Source organism: Dendropsophus ebraccatus, chromosome 14 (assembly GCF_027789765.1).
Source record: "Dendropsophus ebraccatus isolate aDenEbr1 chromosome 14, aDenEbr1.pat, whole genome shotgun sequence".
Lineage (NCBI taxonomy): Eukaryota > Metazoa > Chordata > Amphibia > Anura > Hylidae > Dendropsophus > Dendropsophus ebraccatus.
The window spans coordinates 14,251,752-14,258,476 of NC_091467.1; positions in this window are offsets into that span (position 1 = coordinate 14,251,752).

Genomic DNA, 6,725 nt, shown 5'->3' on the forward strand with positions numbered 1-6,725 from the left:
AAGGAGAACTCCGGTAAAAAATTTTATTTAAGTATTCTATTGCCCTGCAAAGGTTATACAAATCCCCAATATACACTTATTATGGGAAATGCTTATAAAGTGCTTTTTTCCCTGCACTTACTACTGCATCAAGACTTCACTTCCTGGATAACATGGTGATGTCACTTCCTGGATAACGTGGTGATGTCACTTCCTGGATAACATGGTGATGTCACTTCCTAGATAACATGGTGATGTCTCTTCCTGGATAACATGGTGATGTCTCTTCCTGGATAAAATGGTGATGTCACGACCCGACTCCCAGAGCTGTGCGGGCTGATGCTGCTGGAGAGGATGATGGCAGAGGGATGCTCAGTGTCCCTCCAGTGCCCTGTGTCCCTCAGTGTCCCCCTGCCATCATCCTCTTCAGCAGCCACAGCCGCACAGCTCTGGGAGTCGGGTCGTTACATCACCATGTTATCCAGGAAGAGACATCACCATTTTTTCCAGGAAGTGACATCATCATGTTATCCCGGAAGTGACATCACCATGTTATCCCGGAAGTGACATCACCATGTTATCCAGGAAGTGACATCACCATGTTATCCAGGAAGTGACACCACCATGTTATCCAGGAAGTGAAGCCTTGATGCAGTAGTAAGTGCAGGGGAAAAAGCACTTTATATGCATTTCCCATATATGTAAGTGTATATTGGTGATTCTTATAATTGTTGGGGGCAATACAATACGTTAATAAAAATTATATAGCCTCCCCCCCTGTTGCTCTCCCAGTAGTATATAGAACACTCATAGCGCTCATAGTTACTGTGCAAAGCGCAGCTCAGTATACAGCTATACTGAGCGGCAGCAGGGGTCCGGACAGCTAGCCTTCGTGGTTCACCAGTTGAGGACCCCCTGGGATAGATCTTTCCCTGTTGCTGCTTGTGCTATTACACGCAGTCAGAGATCAGGAGGGGCTGCCGGAATGATTCTTAAATCGTTTAGGCTGCCCATGGAAGTCAGTGGTGGTGATTGTTATCTTACAGCCCGATAATCGTTTAACAAGGGCTGCATGGACATCGTTACCGATGTCCCTGCAGCCCTTGCTTAAACTGCATACATTACCTATCCATGCTGCAGGGCTCCTCTTGCGCTCTGCTTCTCCCTGGGTCCCGCACGCTCTAGCTTCAGCTGACAGGCCGCTCAGCCAATCACTGGCCGTGGCGGTCCCGGCCTGTGATTGGCTGAGCCTTCCTGTCAGCTCAGACAGGCTGCTCTGAAGCTGAAGCGCGCGGGACCCGAGGAGAAGTAAAGCGCAAGAGGAGCCCTGGACCATGGATAGGTAATATATACAGTTTGGAAATCGTCAGCCGCCGTCCGCACACCGCTATTACACGTAACGATGCGCGGTCAGCTCCCGACATTTATAGGTCTAAACCTATATCGACGATCGGCCCATGATCGTTGTCATTGGCTGATCGTTGTGTTTATTACACAGAGCGATAATCGGCCGGATTGGGCCGATTCGTCCGATTATTATCGTTCCGTGTAATAGCACCTTTACAATGTGTGAACATAGCCTCAATCTGTTTTTACTATGTGATGTTGTACTATATGTTGTGCATGCCCTCCTAATGTCATGTGACATAAGGCTTATATATCAGTGGAAGGCGAGCATGCACGCTGCTCTGGAGGAGCGCATCTAGTGGGCAGATTTGCTGTTCCCCCGTGTGTGCATGCTCTAATTAGTGTAATATGTTTTCTAAACAGATGGAATCCCTATATCAGCTGTTAAATGCACATTGACTCATCTGTCTGTAACTAAGCCTCCTCCATTACATATGTTTTACTCGTCATCTACACACATCCTGGACCTTAAACTTCATTTGCTAATTACCGTATTTTCTGGACTATAGGTTTTCCAGAAAAAAAAAAAGGAAAAAATATTTTCTTATGGAAAAGATATACATTAGAGTGTACAGTACCCATCATAAGGCCGTGCCCTCACCACTTACTATACTCATAATATTGCCAGTCACCGTGCCCCACCACATTACCAGTTATATGACAATCATACTGCCAGCCACTGGGCCTCATCATATTTTCAGCCACAGTGCCCTGTCATATTTAAGGGGAACCCTGGCCAAAAAAAATTCTTTCAGATCAATTGGTGCCAGAAAGTGGCAGAGATTTGTAATTTACTTCTATTAAAAAAAAATATCTTCCAGTACTTAGCAGCTGCTGTATGTCCTGCAGGAAGTGATGTATTCTTTCCAGTCAGACACAGCGCTCTCTGCTGCCACCTCTGTCCGTGTCAGGAACTGTCCAGAGCAGGAAAGGTTTTCTATGGGGATTTGCTGCTGCTCTGGACAGTTCCTGACATGGACAGAGGTGGCAGCAGAGAGCTCTTTGTCAGACTGGAAAGAATACACCACTTCTTGCAGGACATACAGCAGCTGATAAATACTGATATTTTTAAATGGAAGTAAATTACAAATCTATATAACTTTCTGACACCAGATGGTTTGAAAGAGAACATTTCTCAATGGAGTTCTCCTCATAACAGCTACAAAGCCCATCATATTACAGTAGCCATCATATTACACTACCCACCATATTACACTACCCACCATATTATAGTGCCCATCATATTATAGTGCCAATCATATTACACTACCCAACATATTATAGTGCCTATCATATTACAGTGTCCATTATATTACAGTGGCCATCATATTATAGTGCCCCTCATATTACAGTGCCCATCATATTATAGTGCCCATTATATTATAGTGCCCATCATATTATATTACCCATCATATTACAGTGTCCATTATATTACACTACCCAACATATTATAGTGCCCATCATATTACAGTGCCCATTATATTACACTACCCAACATATTATAGTGCCCATCATATTATAGTGCCCATCATATTACAGTGCCCATCATATTACACAACCCAACATATTATAGTGCCCCTCATATTACACTACCCAACATATTATAGTGCCTATCATATAATGCCCATTATATTACACTACCCAACATATTATAGTTCCCATCATATTATAATGCCATCATATTACAGTGCCCATCATATTACACTACCCAACATATTATAGTGCCCATCATATTACAGTGTACATTATATTACAGTGGCCATCATATTATAGTGCCCCTCATATTGATGGAGTAATTTATCTATGTAACATCTATATATGGTTAACCAATAATTTCACTAGTACATCTGATATAAGACAGCATGGGGAGGGGGTCTTGGTTACAGTATGCACACGACACCAGTTTTCTCACTAGGATCAGCATATGTCTTATGTCTAAAGATATACTATGCCATGAGCTAAAACCCATTACTATCTGCAATTTCTTGACTACCATATTAGGCATTACCATACCTTGTCTTCTTTTAACCTATCTATCATAGCTCCCAACCGTCCCGGATTCCGCTGGACAGTCCCGTTTTCGGGGTTCTGTCCCGCGGTCCCGGAACGGCACCCAGTGTCCCGCATTATATGTGGCCCCACCAAAAAAACAATAAACCAGTAACTCACCTGTCCGCCGGTCCCAGCAGCTACTCTCCCGGCAGAGCGCGCACTCCCGTCTATGTGGGGCACTATATGGGGGGATTGGCTACTATGTGGGGCACTATATGGGGGGATTGGCTACTATGTGGGGCACTATATGGGGATTGGCTACTATGTGGGGCACTATATGGGGGGATTGGCTACTATGTGGGGCACTATATGGGGGGATTGGCTACTACGTGGGGCACTATATGGGGGATTGGCTACTATGTGGGGCACTATATGGGGATTGGATACTATGTGGGCACTATATGGGGGATTGGCTACTATGTGGGGCACTATATGGGGCGATTGGCTACTATGTGGGGCACTATATGGGGCGATTGGCTACTATGTGGGGCACTATATGGGGGGATTGGCTACTATGTGGGGCACTATATGGGGGGATTGGCTACTATGTGGGGCACTATATGGGGCGATTGGCTACTATGTGGGGCACTATATGGGGCGATTGGCTACTATGTGGGGCACTATATGGGGGGATTGGCTACTATGTGGGGCACTATATGGGGGATTGGATACTATGTGGGGCACTAAATGGGGATTGGATACTATGTGGGCACTATTGGGGGGATTGGATACTATGTGGGGCACTATAATGGGGGATTGGATACTATATCGGGCATTTTTGGGGGGATTGGATACTGTATAGGGCACTATAATTAGGATTGGATACTATATGGGGCACTATTCAGTCAGCAGCATGTGGTGACTGTAGGGGCGTGGCTATGGAGGATTGCTATGGGGGCGTGGCTATGGAGGGTCGCTAAGGGGGCGTGGCTATGGGGACCGCGACGCACATGTCCCTCTTTGCTCTTTGCAAAAGTTGTATGTATATGTTCAATGTTATTGGTCAACTTGTTGGAACATGCTCAGAAAGTTGGTCAAGCTTTGCTATAAATAAAGTGGACTCACTCCACCATGGAGTGAGGCATTTGCATACCACTGGTGTATGACTGCCTACTCATTCTGGCCAGACATTCTTCCCTTCCCCCGTACCAGGGAAGTTTGCAATTTGAAGCTCACAGACAAAGTAACCTGGGAGATCCATTTTGAGGTCTCAGTCGAAATTGCTCTAACAATATTACACTACCCAACATATTATAGTGCTCCTCATATTACAGTGCCCATCATACTACCAGCAAGTGTCTCATCTTCCAGCCAATGTGCCCCATCTTGTACAGGGATAGGGGGCATTGTAAACATTCCGGCCTTGGTCATCCACAGAGTTACTGCTGCCTGTAATCTGACATAACATATAACATATACGCCACTTTTTGTAATAATTTCTGGCCATTCCTTCAGCCATTTACACCTCATGCCTGGTTCCTGAAGGGTTACTGTGAGGTACTGTGAGGTACTGTGAGGTACTGTGAGGTACTGTGAGATATTGTGAGATAACCTAATAGCATTTCCATTATGGATGGTCCAACAGTAAGACTAATAGAGATGTAAATGTAATCAGAGGAAGCTCTGCTGCTGGCCCTTACCCTGCATGCTGCGCGCGCTCTGAATGAGAGAGTCACACAATAGTCCTCATAATCTCATCAGTCAATTAAGGGCAGAGGAGAGACGCACCTATTCATCTAAATGGGAAATAACAGCTCGGAATTCTTATTGTGTCCTGAACTTACAATGCTGCGCTCATGAATAATACATGCGGCTTCTGTCACTAAATCTCCAGCCGAGTCCTCCATTCCCCCCCATCCAGACCATTAATAATTCTACCTCACACTTCTACTGATTGCATCAGGTTTTTTTTTTTTTTTTTTTTTGTATAAAACTCCGAGCTCAATGTCAGTGATTCCCAGTACAACGCATCACTCCGCTATTACTTTTGTGACTACAGACAGATTGGGGGCGAGCGTGTGGAAAGTTGGCTCGATGCAAGATCCAATACAGCAGATATGGAGCACAATGCCTACGAGAGGATGGGAAACCCTGATGTGTAGCGGACTTTGCGGCATTGCGTCAGCACAATATGGTTTGTATCATTAAAGGGAAAATCTTTTTCTTTCAAATCAACTGGTTTCAGAAAGTTGTATAGATTTGTAATTTACTTCTATTTAAAAATATCCAGTCTTCCAGTACTTATCAGCTGATGTATGTCCTGCAGGAAGTGGTGTATTCTTTCCAGTCTGGCACAGTGCTCTCTGCTGCCACCTCTGTCCATGTCAGGAACTGTCCAGAGCAGGAGAGGTTTTCTATGGGGATTTGCTGCTGCTGTGGACAGTTCCTGACATGGACAGAGGTGGCAGCAGAGAACACTGTGTCAGACTGGAAAGAAAAAAAAACAAACCATTTTCTGCAGGACATACAGCAGCTGATAAGTATGGGAACACTGGAGATCTTTGAATATAAATAAAATACAAATCTTACCAGCTGATTTGAAAGATTTGTTACACAACCGAGATTTTTTATAAAAGTTTGGTACTGGACTTTTTGCATGGTTTATAATAAGCTCATAAAAATGGCGGTCATATAATATAATACACATAAAACTATTCTTACCCATTTATTGTTTTATAATTGATTTAAAAAAAAGTTGTTTTTTTTTAAATGCAAAAAGTTTTTAAAAAAATGGCCTTGTACCACTAAAAAAAAATATTTTATATGACCTGGTCAGCGCCAGCATGTAGATCCTGGTGGCGCTGTCCATTTTTAAAATCGCTGCTGTTTTCTGCGATCTGCGCCGGTTTCTCTATATGCAAATGAGGTAGTTTGGTGCACTAGAGGTGGACCCAGCACCCCCAGTGCACCAATATTCCCTCTCCTGGGTGACGTGCGAGACAGATGCAAACTGGAGCTGAATTAGAAGGCTGGGGATGGAGATATCGGTGCACTGGCGGTGCTGGGCCCGCCACTAGTGCACTGAGCGGCCTCATTTGCGTATAGAAAAACAGCCACAGATCGTGGAAAATTGGCGGCGGTTTTAAAAATGGACGGCGCCACCAGGATCTATGCACTGGCGACGACCTGGTCATACAAAAATATTTTTTTTACTAATTGAAGTGGTACACTTTAAGGCTAAAAATACAGACCAAAAACATTTGGGGTGTGTAGCCTTTCAGTTTCTAGCCTCTCTTCCAGCAGCCTCCACTGCGTGATGAAAAATCACTGCCCAACCCCTTTGTTCA